This window comes from Artemia franciscana, chromosome 5, assembly GCF_032884065.1.
Source record: "Artemia franciscana chromosome 5, ASM3288406v1, whole genome shotgun sequence".
NCBI lineage: Eukaryota > Metazoa > Arthropoda > Branchiopoda > Anostraca > Artemiidae > Artemia > Artemia franciscana.
The window spans coordinates 21,090,773-21,104,209 of NC_088867.1; the positions used below are offsets into that span (position 1 = coordinate 21,090,773).

General features: G+C 37.4%; 1 protein-coding gene across 1 annotated transcript in view; it reads left to right on the forward strand.

The window, feature by feature from the left end:
- The first annotated feature begins 2,427 nt into the window (after positions 1 to 2,427).
- Positions 2,428 to 13,437, forward strand: part of LOC136027090 (serine/arginine repetitive matrix protein 2-like) — a 143,065-nt gene continuing 132,055 nt past the window's right edge. The window contains exon 1 of the mRNA XM_065704035.1: positions 2,428 to 2,580. The gene's annotated coding sequence lies outside the window, so the exon portion shown is untranslated. The remainder of the gene's footprint in view (positions 2,581 to 13,437) is intronic.

The following is a 13,437-nucleotide window of genomic DNA, read 5'->3' on the forward strand; positions in this document are numbered from 1 at the left end:
CGCGCATCCGTGATCCTTGTTCTGGCAAAAAATACAAAATTCCACATTTTTATAGATTGGAGCTTGAAACTTCTGCAGTACGGTTCCCTGATAGGCTGAATCTGATGGTGTGATTTTCGTTAAGATTTGACAACTTTCTAAAATAAGAAAATTTTTCTCAGGCTCGTAACTTTTGATGGGCAAGACTAAACTTGATGAAACTTATATAGTTAAAATCAGCATTAAAATGCAATTCTTTTGATGTAACTATTGGTATCAAAATTCTATTTTTTAGAGTTTCGATTATTATTGAGTCGGGTCGCTCTTTACTACAGTCCCCATTTTCTAAAATGAGGCATATTTTTACAGAGTCGTAACTTTTGATGGGTAAGACTAAACTTGATGAAACTTATATATTTAAAATCAGCCTGAAACTGTGATTCTTTTGATGTAACTATTGGTTCAAAATTCCGTTTTTTAAGTTTCGGTTACTATTGAGCCGGATCGCTCCTTACTACAGTTTGTTACTACAGACTGTTTGAAGAAAAAAGAAAAAAAAAGGAGAAAATGAAGGTAATAATCAAGATTACTGGAAAAAATAATGAAAGTGTACTTATTGTTCAATTTTTCATGATACTAATTTTTTTTTTCAGACACTAGTAATGTTCGGTTTTTCAATGATGCATTTATAAAAGAGAAGAAATTTTCAATGTGATTTGTTTAGGAGTAGTCCCTGGCACGTACGCAGAGGGGGCCTTTGCCCCCCCCCCGAAATTCTGTGAAATGTTTAATTTCCCCATGGTTTCTTGGGATTGGCAAAAGTAGGACATTTATTAAGAACCTAGATACATGTGTGAAGCCTTTTTTGGGGATTTTACAGCATGCAATTATCCGGTCAAGTCACTCCCAAATTATTAACCCATTTTCTGTTTAACTTTTTATCCTCTTTGAAGTAATTAGCGATTTTACTGTTTTTTTTCATAAAGAGAGTTTGCTTTTCACAACAAAATAGAATTATCCTTGATATTAGGGCGTTTATTTTCAGGATAAAGTACAGCTTTTAATGCATCAATTTTGGAAACTAGAATTTTTCATTAAAATTGACGTTTTCGCAATAGAAGAACTACCCCCCATAGCACCCATATTGCACTGTTAACCCTAAAATTTCCCTTTCAGTGGGATATTATAGATTAATCACTGGCTATAAATCGCTATGAACATAACCTGAGCCTAAAACGTACTTTTGGGGCTTCAGTTTTCTTCCCCCCCCCATCCGCTAGAATACTATAGATTAAAGTCAATCTGTATTTTCTGATATACGTGCTTTTTGCATTTATTTAGTTACTAAATAAAAAAAGGTGCTACTTTATATCTGCTTTTTCGAAGGTTCCCCCCCCAAAAAAAAAATTCCTGCGTACGTGCCTGAGTAGTCCTATTCCTGTTTTTAGTGCTTTTGTTTGTTTTAAGTTTGACTTGATTATTCATTTGAATTTCTATTCGTTTTAGGATTCATTTAGTATCTGTTATCCTTATGTTATATTTAATTATTCACTTTAACTTCTAATCGTTCAAGGTTTAACCTTTGACACGACTTTACTTCTGCCTATCCTCGGCTCTAACTTAAATTTTTAATTTTCATTGGAAAACTTTCTGTGTGGAAAAGTTTTTGTAACTATTTTTTTTTTATATATTTAATTAACATGATTTTATTATTGGTTAATATTAAAAATATTATGGTTTTTTTCAATTTCGCTTCAGAATTCTAATAGTGTATTATAGTTTATATTTTGGAAAAATTTTGAAAATTCAGAAGAAGTTTTTGATCAACGTTAGTCTTGTGAAATAATATATTGCAGGTTTACTTTATAACTTGAGGTGGAAGAGGAGGGATATTATTGTATAAACTTCTCCTTAATTTTTTGTTCTTGTGTACGACTGAAGATATCCTATAAACACCTTTGAATATGAGTGTGTCCATCGTTTTATTAAAAGTATATTTAACTGTTATATTTTGTTATGAAAATTTGCTTATTTAAATAAATGCATGCTAAAATAACTTTATTAAAATGAATTCCGTTTGTTAAAAAAAAAAAATATAAGGAAAATGGAACTTCACGAGTCTATACAACCAGATTTCTTTGCTCATCTTTTTTTTGTCTCAGTTGAGTGAGTTGAGGTTCCCTTGGTCGTAAAATTTTATTTGGGGTATCTGTGCGCCTGAAGCAGATCGGCCTGAGGAAAAAATTCGGGTATCCCCTCCGTTATGCAATGCCTGGCAGTCTAGGGTTTTTATAAAACGTTTTTTAGCCAATGAAAAAGACTATGTCAATTAAAAACAAAGATGAATCAATTATAAAAAATGTTTTCCACAAAAGATTTTTATGCAAAGAAAAATAAAGGATCTGTGCCGCCTGAAGCAGATTGGCCCGGGAAAAATTCGAGTTTCCCTTCCGTTATCGCCCAACACCTTATTCTAAATTTATTTCTATCTGACTAATCTTCTGAAAGTTATTTACTTTTCCTTACGAAACTTTCTATCTCATCTCTATGGTTTCTAAAGTAGGCCTACCTTAGCTGCACCGGTCTTTTCCTACAATATTTGTAAGTTCACATTTTACCTTTATACTAGTCCATATACATACATATATTTGACTAGGCTTTGCCTAGCCTTTGGAGAGGTAAGTGCAAGAAACTAGGCTTATACAAGGGTAATATAAAATATTGTAAAAGAAGAAACTAGGATAAAGCTGGGGTAATTTATATTGCCCACCAACGAATAAGGGGAACATACCACTTGGTGCCTTTATTATGTTCTTTCCTATGATAATTGATTTAGGCCTACTTGGAAGTTTAATTTTAAGCCCATGTTTTAAGCCATGTTACATCATTGTGTGCAGAATAATTGTAATTAACCCATTTCTATAGTGAAGCCCAACAGCTTCACTATAGGCTACTTTATTCCCCCCTCCCTCATGTGCAAATATATAGCCTAGTCCATTTTATGTATTTCCCATGTGTTTTCTGGTTCTCAATTTTCTCACAGTCAATTCAATTTACAGGTCAACTGGTTTAAACAAAAGTGATGCTTAAAGCTGTAGGCCTGTATAAAAGGTTGGCTATCTGAAATAAAAGAAAAAGGTATTATCTTGAGGGTCATTAAATGGCTTGAAAATGAAATTCCAAGTAAAACAACTAGGCCTATTATATTCAGAAAGAGCACAAAAAGGGCATCTATTATATAAAGGCATATTCAATTTACAGGTCAACTGGTTTAAACAAATGTGATGCTTACAGCTGTAGGCCTGTATAAAAAGTGGGCTGTGTGAAATAAAAGAAAGGTATTGTCTTCAAGGGTCATTAAATGACTTAAAAAGGAAATTTTAAGTAAAACAACTATTATATTCAGAAAGAGCACAAAATAGGCATCTAGTGGTAGGCTATGCCCACCTTATTTGTAGGTTAGTAATATAAACTGGACCAAATTTACCAAAACTAGCCCAAATATTGTATAGCCTAGTTCTAATACTAGGGCCAGAGATGGGGTAAGGTTTTTTTTTTGGGGGGGGGGAAGGGCAAATGCACTTTTAATGCCCTGTGCTGTACCATCAATAGTGTAAATATAATCATTTTTGCCCACAAATGTTGCAATTTTAGCTTATTCTGTTGCCCCCTGGGTGTTCTTCCTAGGGGGCTTGTCTCAAAGCCCCCCCTGTAAATTCTGCCCTGGTTAGGGCTATTGAGATGGAAACATGTTAGAAAAATTGTCACCTCTTTGTTCAAAAAGGGAAATAAACCAGTGCAGAAAACTAGGCTACAGTCCAATAAATATAACTTCTGTTGTTGCTCAAATCCTGGAAAGAGTGGTAAATGACTGTCATGAAGGATCTCAAAATTAATGGGATACTATTGCCCAGCCAACATGGTTTTCAACTGAGAAAGCCTGTAGAAACAAATTTGCTGGAGACTAGTGATGCTATAACAGGCCTGATTGATCAGAGATTAACTGTTCATGTCTTGTTGCTTGGCCTTGCAAAAACATTTAACAAAGTTCCACATCCACATTTGAACAAAAAACTTATCCATTGTGGAATTAGTGCAGACCTTGTGGGCTGGATCTCAGATTTTCTTACAGATAGAACACAGCAAGTGAGACTTTTTATTCATGAAGGAGAATTGATCCTCTCTGAGAGATTTGGAGTCACCAGTGGTATCCTGTGGGGTAGTGTCTTAGGACCTACTCCATTCAATATCTATATAAATGATGTTTTTCAATTAACTAAAAATCATCTAACTCTCTATGCTGACAACTCAAATTGTAAATTCCAGTGTAAATTCCATTCAAACTGCAAAAAGAATGTGTCTCATGGAAACTCTGTCCTATCACTATTAAAGAAAACTATATCCAGTAGGTCTTCCTATGTTTTTCCTTGTCAGACAAGTGCTTGATTTTGGAATGTGTATAGCATCACTATGATACAGGGGTGATGTACAGCTACTGGAAGGGGTGCAAAGGAGAGTCACAAAGGCAGTATCTAAGATGAGAGACAAGCCTTCTGATGAATGTTTAAAGGAGCTGAAATTATCTACACTTGTTTGCCAATGATGAAGAGCTGATATGCTTATGACATATATGCTTACTTCACAAGAACCTCCTCCTCCCATTCATTTGTCAATGTCCCAAAATATTGGCACCAGCAATAGTTTTTCTCCTGTCTTGTAGTAAACCACTGGAATAGTCTCTCAAATAACGCAGTCTCAGCACCCAAAAACGGATTTTTCAAGAAGTCATTGGATGTTGAATGGAGTAGTGTTCCCTGGAAGTACTAGTGGGATGCATTTCATGTTTAATCATTCACATAAAGTATGGAACAATAAACAGATGACAATGGATCTTAATTTGCTCCAAAGTCCAAATTAAGGTGAAACAATTCTTACTTCATAATATGCAAAATAATTATGGTTAATAAATTATAAAGGCTTTTCTACTATACTCTACTGTACCATTAATCTTGTTTTTCTGGTTCTTGTTCCATCACACTTGATACAATTTACAGGTACCCAGGTTGAAACAACAAAGATGTAGTGTCAGAATACATGAGAGATATGTAATTTGGGCTATATATTTGCACATTAGGGGGGGGGGTGGTAATGTGTAGTGGAGCTGCATTCAAAATATATTAGCTACTATTATTCTGTATATTGTGAAGTAAGAATTGTTTTCTTAACATGTTTCCTTCTCAATAGCCTTACTCTAGACCCAATCTTGGAAAAAGTGGGGTAGCAAAGTAGTAATGCTACTTGGCAGTTTTCAATTTTGTTGCCAGATTTTGTCTGAAAATACCATTTTTACATTTAAAAGTACTTTTTGCTCAAAGAAAAGCTGTCAAAACACAAGTTCTGCTGCTTCAGTGTTGGTAGCTTTTGAAATTCTGCTGCTGGCAGCTTTGAAACTTTGTTCATAGCTGTCTAGACCTTTACCACAAATGGTAAATATATAATCCTGGCTATATATTTGTACATTGGGGGGGGGTAGAATGTTTCCTTCCCATTAGCTCCTATTCTAGGCTTATTCACTGAGATCAATTTCCTGTTATGAAAACTGATAAGACTAAAGAGAGGGCTCTTCTAAAGGAAATGTGATAACAAGATAAAAGTAGAATGAGCCCTCTCACAACATTCTTGGACCACTGGATCGATACGACCACCCCTGGGAAAAAAAACAACAACAAAAAAAACAGATAAACAAATAAACATGCATTCGTAATCTTCCTTCTGGCATAAAATACAAAATCCCACATTTTTGCAGATAGGAGATTGAAACTTATTCAGCAGGGTTCTCTGATTCGCTGAATCTGATGGTGTGATTTTCATTAAGATTCTATGACTTTTAAGGGGGTGTTTTCCCCTTTTTCGAAAATAAGGCAAATTTTCTAAGGCTCGTAACTTTTGATGGGTTAGACTAAATTTGATGAAACTTATATATTTAAAATCAGCGTAAAAACTTAATTCATTTGATGTATATATTGGTATCAAAATTTCATTTTTTTAGAGTTTTGGTTACTATTGAACTGGCTTGCTCCTTACCTCGCTCGTTACCATGAACAGTTAGATAATCGTTTAGTTCAATTTCCTTCTGTTTTTGGTTTTATTTTATTTTTAATAGTAATTTTTGGTCGTTTTGAGTTTTAGTTTTACTATGAATTTATTTCTGCTGGTCTTAAATTTAATATGATGGCTCTCTGCTTTTATCTGAAACCCTTATTTTTTCCAAAAGTTTTTTTTTAAAGTAATACCACACAAAGAGAGGACCTTTGCTAAAGCTCTCAGCTGAATCAAGTGCTCACTCATAATTTATAAATTTTTTTTATCCCACTATCAGCACCTGGGGCCTTATTATTTGTTGGTCCCTTTAGTACTGGTGCTATTTCTTCCTCACAAAATAAATCTTCCTCCTCATCCAAAGTGTCACAATCTTTTTTTTCTTTTATATGTCTTTTCCTGTGACTTGATCATGGTTTGGCACATTCTCAAAATGTTCTGCCCATATCTCTTTAACTCGTTGCTTCTCACTGCTTCTGGTCCCTTCCTATCTTTAACTGGGACAATTCCACATTCACTATTCCTTCTTAATTTATTAACATGTCAATGCCATATTTTACTATTGTGCCATCTGGCTGCATCTTATAGATCTTCGGCAATTTTATCCATGGCCTCTACATCCTATCTCCTAAATTCACGTTTTAATTTTTTCTTCAGTTTCTTTACATTCCTCTCATTTTCATATGATATATCACCTAAATAATTCTTGTACAGACCCCCCCCCCTTCTAGTTTCTCTCAAATTCTCATCCTGGAGTCTACCAACATCTTAACTTGCCGGAAGGTAGTTACCCTTCCTAAATTTCAGCTTTAAATTAACCCTAGACACTACTAGATAGTAATATTTACTTTTAACATCAATAACAGCACTCCTATGTATCCTAGTGCAGAATTTGGAATAATTCTTTGATTCAGACCCAAGCACCTATAATATAAAACACAAGAAGAAAAGTAAGGCAAAAGCAAACAATAAACAAAGCAAAGGCATGGACATCTCCCTTCTTCATGCCTAGGCTTTTATAGTGGCTGTCTGTCCGGTCCGGATCGAGTCACTCATAAGTTCATTCTTCTCACAGGCTTTAAAGGTCTATCGTAACACGTTCGCTGAGGGCTCGTGGCAGATGTGTCAGACCGCAGTTGCAGACTGGTCTGAGGTGTATTGGGAGTGTGATATGGCGGCGTTTGATGGGGAGCAGTTGCTTCTGAGTGGCGGCGGCCTCGACTTAACGGCGTCATGGCTTCAGCTAGAGAGCGCGGTTTGGATGCAGAGCCAAACCCTGGCGGGGTGGCTTCTGTTTCCGATCTTTCACTGCAATCTCGATCAGTTTGTTGCTCTTCCTTAACGTTTTGGTGGAGAAGGGTAGATGATGTTTCTGGTAAGGTTGAGTCCAGTCGAGGCCCTGGTTCTTTTGTGGAGCGTTACGAAACGTGGATGCGGTTTCTTCTCAGTAGGGACCCTGTTGCTGTCCTGACCATGTATGATCAGGGTTTCTCATTGTAAGAGACAATTTCTGCCTTGGCCCAGTTATCATCTTTTCGTTCTTGCATGTATGCTTTGTCTCCCACGTGTAATTTTGGCAGTACTTTCGTTCTTTTGTTGTAGTATGATTTCTGGTGCAGCTGCTGTTTCGTCCGGCCTTCCATGAATACCTTCTGGGACATTGTTTTTGCTTAAGATGTTGGTTGGTGCACGGTAGGACCGATCTAGGTTGTTGACTCATAAAAAGTTGTTAGGGTGAAGCCAAACCGTCAACAGGGGTGTTTCAATATTCTAAAAATCCAATGAGTGGATCTGTTCCGCTTTCAAGCGATTTTGACATGATTCTCTTGTAGGTTTGTACTGTTTTCTCTACTAAACCGTTTGACCTGACGTCTTGTATTGAATTCCCCTGGATTCAATGAAGAGTTTCATTTTTTGTGACGGTAGCTGAAGACCATTGTCAGATATTGTCAATTGCGGTATTCTGTGGCGAGCAAAGTGTGGTTTTAGTTTCCCAATGACAATTCCCGAAGTTACGTGTAACAGCTTGTTTACTTCAAAATACTCTGGCTATGGTAGTCCACAGTGATCAAGTATTGCTTTATTGGCAAGGAATTCCCCCAAAGATGGAAATATGTGGATGACTTGTCGATCCTTGAAGTATGCCATAGGAATATTAAAAGTGACCCCGTTGAAATCCTAACCCAATGTTCGGATGAATCTAAGAATCTAAATATGACAGTAAATCCCACCAAATCACAGATAATGACAATCAACTTCTTGAAATCTACTCCTGCTTTTTACGATCCAATCCCAAGCGAAATGCTAGTGAAATATGTTAAGCTTCTTGGTGTCACAATTTCTAATGATCTTAAGTGGGACACACATGTTTCCAACATTGTTAAACAAGTAAATGTTTCACTATCCATTTTTAAGCTACTAAACAAATTTAATTGTCCTAAGGTACATTCCATCCGTGTTTACTTATCCTTTATCAGGCCGTTATTGGAATATGCATGTCCGGTCTGGCATTCGCAACTTTCAAATGAACTTAGTGACAAAATCGAGTCGGTCCAAAAGCTCAGGATCATTTACAAAGAAGGCAAAATTCCATACTCCTTCCTCCTTAAAGCTGCGCGCATTACCACCTTAAAAGAAAGGAGGGAAAAAATTTGCCTGCTTTTCGCTAAATCAGTCATTTCCAATCCCTGTACTGAGGACTTACTCCCTGATTTTCACAATCCCATTAGACTCCGACTCCCCCGGTCAGCCTCCTTAGCTATCCCAATTTACTCTCCGATCCATGCTGTTACAGAAAGGTTTCGCAAAAGTTTTATACCCTTTATTCTGGAACACCTTAATAATAATTCGTGATTATGTACTTGCCAAATTCCCCTTTTCCTCTATTGCCGTTTTTATTCTTTTTTTATTTACTACAATGCTTTTGTAATTTAATTGTTAAGTTTACTGATTTTCCCTTTATCTTTGATGATTTTGCTTTTTAATTCCTTTTAATTTTAAGTGATTGACTTAATGTACTGTTTTGAATTTTTTTTCTTAGCTTTTACTGACATATAAAGCGAATTTGGCTCTATAGAGCTTGTGATAGCCTTTTGAAAATAAATATTATCTTATCTTATCTTCTTATTGCTACTTGTTCCACTCGAACAGGTAAATCCCTACTTGCTGCCATGGTAAAACGTGAATGGCGGAACTTAACAGTGGTTCTTTTGGGTTGTTTGAATGAAGTTTAGCACAGGTTCCGCATTTCTTGATAAATTTCTTGATGTTAGCGTTGATGCCAGGCCGATAAACGAGCATCTGGGCTCTTTGTTTAGTCTTTTTCTATGCCGAGGTGGGCGGCGTGAAGCTGTTCCAAGATATTGTTCTGGAGGAACGCTGGTATGATGATTCTGGGACCTTTGAATAGCATTCCATCAAAAGCTGATAGCTCTTGCTGAATTTTCTAGTATGAGCTGATGTCGGAATGGCGTCGGTTTCGTAAAGATGGCCAACCTTCCTTGAGGGTAGATTCGAGCTGTTTTAACTGTATGTCTGATTTGCTCTTGTCTTTGATTTCCTGAAGTTTGGCGTGGCTGACAGGCAGACGGTTTGCTACGGTGTGCACAAATGCTTCGTGTCTGCATGCAGCGTCTCGTCCGTGTCAGGGAGGTGGAGCAAGGACATAGCGTCAGGTAATGGGATATTGGAGCCAGGTAGGTGGTGGACAGTGAGGTCGTAAGGCTGAATTTGGATCATTAGTCTCTTTATCCTAGAAGGGGCGCTGTGTAGTGGCTTTGAGAGGATAGTTTCTAACAGACGATGGTCAGTTGTTAAATATTTTTCTGCCATATAATAATGATAATTTATTATTAATCCGCTGCAAAACAATAAACACAAGTGGAGTAATAGGAAAAAGGAAACATAAAGAAACTTCAAAATACACAGATATAATACACAATCACTAACGGCAAAACAATCTAATTAACGGGTGGAAACAATCTTAAGAAGAACAGCATTATCAATTAAAACAGTATTTAATCTTTCAAAGGACTCAGTAATATCCGTTGCACCGTATTGACTAAAAATGGCATGGTAACGGTAAGAACGAGGCAAATAAAGCAGGTACTTTAGGTACCGAAAGTGTATCACTTGAATTGATTTTAGTTGCTTCTTCTGGAGCAGAGGATAAATGACAGATATAAATAAAACGAAGGGGTCACAAAATGTACTATAAAGATGGGCGAGTGCTCGACGTGAGTTACGACCACAATTAGTGACGACTTTCCCGTAGCCCATCTGAAGTTTTTGTTTAATGTTGGCAAGAGCTTTTACACGGGGCCCAGAGAGTGTACTGCAAATATGAATACCAAGCCACTTAATAAGATTCACACATCGAATTGAATAAGATCCACATGGCAGTGGAAAAACTGTTGCTGGTGATTTTACGTTGAATGACAGGTACTCCCATTTATCAACATTCAGGGTTAATCTGATATTAGAAAAATGACGAGAAACAAGGTCAACTGAGTGGACCAGGCTTGATCTAGTTCTGCTAATCAACAATGTATCATCCGCGTAAGCAACGTAGGAGATATTGGTGTAGTTTAGAAAACAGGTAGATTTGATATTAGTTAACACATGATTAAAGCACATTTAAAAAAAAATGGGGATAAAACTCCAGGTTAGCGAACGCCTGACCTGACAGGGATATTTCCAAAAACACGTGACAGTATCTTCAGTCTAACATAAGAATATATGAAGTGGTGGAAGTGCTTACATTTGTAAACTATCGCGTAAAGCTCTTTCTCCAAATGGGAGTAATTTTGCTCTGTTTTGTTCAGGACTCTTGATGCATATCCGAATATATTGGTATTGGCCGAGATCTCTGCTCCTAGGCTGTATTTGAGGCATCTACTTTATGTTCAATAGTTCTGCAGCTATGGTCGAAGAATGCTGATCCAGACACGATGTATTCCTTGATATCCTTGATACGCTCACAATGGTTATTATTCTGGAGGATGAAGGATTCTTCCTTTAGTAAGTCTATTAGAGGTTTGTTGTTGGATCTCGTTAATGGCTCGTAGCTTTTCAGCATCCGGTTTTATGCCGTCTTTGCTAATCTCGTGGCCAAATTAGCTTACTTTTTCCATTCCAAACTGGCATTTAATTTTGTTGAATTTTATGCCCAATTTTTGGGCCCGCAGAAGGACTTCTTTTAGCCTTTCATCATGCTCTTTCCGAGTTCTGCCATAGATGAGAAGATCATCAACTAATATGCAAAACTGATTTTAGCCCAATACGGGTAGCTCGGATGCAACTACATAGAATAGTTGGGGCTTGCTGTGCCCGTTTTTGTACCTGTTCTGCAGTTTGCATGTCCCTATACCTGCATGCGAGATGTCTCTAGGGAGAGTATCTGGGAACCACAGTAGCTGGTGAGTCTATGGTTGGTTGTCTGTATTGTGGGCTTTGGGCATAGTATCTCTAGGTTATGCTGAAGGATTTGGTTTGCTTTTGCACCAGTTTCAACTTTGAAGTCTTTTTTGATCTGTTCATTGATACATAAACTTGCATAGGCTTCATACTTACTGTCATTCCGGTTAACTGAACACGGGTAGAGGTCTGACTCTTCACCTGAGTTTGAGTTGCCTGGGGGCTCTCCACTGGTTGAATGCTCACTATGCAGATCTTCCACGAAATTAACTGCCTTGGTCTTGCAAACTCTGGCAAAATGGTTGATTTTCTTACACTTCGAGCAAGTTTTTTCCTTTTGCAGGGAATACATGGTTTCTTGTATATTGTCCACCACAGAAGTAGCACTCTGGAGTCTTAGTAGCAAACCTCTTCCAGTTTCTTGATACAGCATCTAACTCTTGCTTTATTTCTTGTTTCTCTTCAAACATTTTCAGTTGTGCTTGGGTCGTTTCATAGGTATGGCAGATTTTTATGGCCCTTTCAAGTGTCAGTCCATCTCCTTCTGCCAAAAGCTTGTCGCGAGTTATTGCTTTCTTGCCAATCTTGTCACGGATCATCTCACTCACGTTATTGTAGCCGCTGGTTTTGACAGGAATCTTAAGTTAAGTTATGAATTTATCCACATTTTCTGTATCCAATCGGTCTCTTTTCTGAAACACCGTAAGAAGACTTGGTTTCGTTTTGGTGCAGCATAATCTCGAAACTTTTAAGGTATGGAATAACTTTTTCTTTGTCCGTCTCTGTAATATCAAATATCTTGAAAAGTTCACGTCCTCTATCTGCAACCCAGATAAGGAGATATGGACATTGGACCTTTTCTACTTTTCCAGCAAAGGGTCCATCAAACATTAGTTTTGCGTGGTTTTCAAATTTTGTCCATTCTTTGTCCAAATTATCTGCATCCCAGTTGATCGAAGGTTGTCGGACATCCATCTCAGATTTCTTACTTCTGATCTCGCTTCTGATACCATGGAAATTGGAATAATTATTTTAGTTAGATCCAAGCACCAATAATATATAACACAATAAGCAAAGCAAGGCAAAAGCAAACTATAAACAAAGCAAAGGCATGGACATCTCGCAAGCAGATTAGACTAGCACGCACGGGGGCAGGCGGGTAACAGTACACCTAGTATCTTATATCAATGCGGCTAGTCTTCGGTTTAAAGTAAAGTAATCACTAAGGTTATCTGTAAGGTTATCTAAATTAATTATAATCGCCTTGTTATGCCTGCAACATTGGTGCAATCTGTAACCATTACTCTTTTCTTTTCCTGCACCAAATTTATCTAGGTTAGGATATAATCTATCCCTGGTGCTACTGACCTTGGCATTGAAATCTACTACTACTACTACTAATAACTCACTGCAGCACCAAGCCGCCTGAGGCCAACACAGCTACGCACGCTCCTCCTCCAACCTAATCTATTTAAAGCCTCCCTCTTTACACCCTCCCAGGAAGTTCCCATTTCCTTTAAATCCTTATTTATGACATCCTCCCAACCCAGACAAGGACGACCTGCTTTCCGTGTAGCCCCAGACGGTTGGCCAAAAAGGACAATCTTCGGTAATCTGTCATCCTTCATCCGTAGAACGTGGCCTAGCCATCTCAACCTTTCTTTCATTATAGCCCCAGAAAGCGGGATTGAACCACACTTTTCGTACAACCTACTGTTTGAAATACGGTCAGTCAGCCGGGTACCCAGAACAATCCGTAGGCAATTTCTCTGGAAAACATCTAGTAAATTTTCATCTGCTTTTCGGAGTGTCCATGCTTCAGAGCCATATTTGACCACTGTCATCACTGTAGCTTCCAATATTCTAATCTTGGTTTGTAGGCTTATCTTTCTATTCTTCCAAACTTTTTTTAACTGTGAAAAAACACCCTGAGCTTTAGCTATT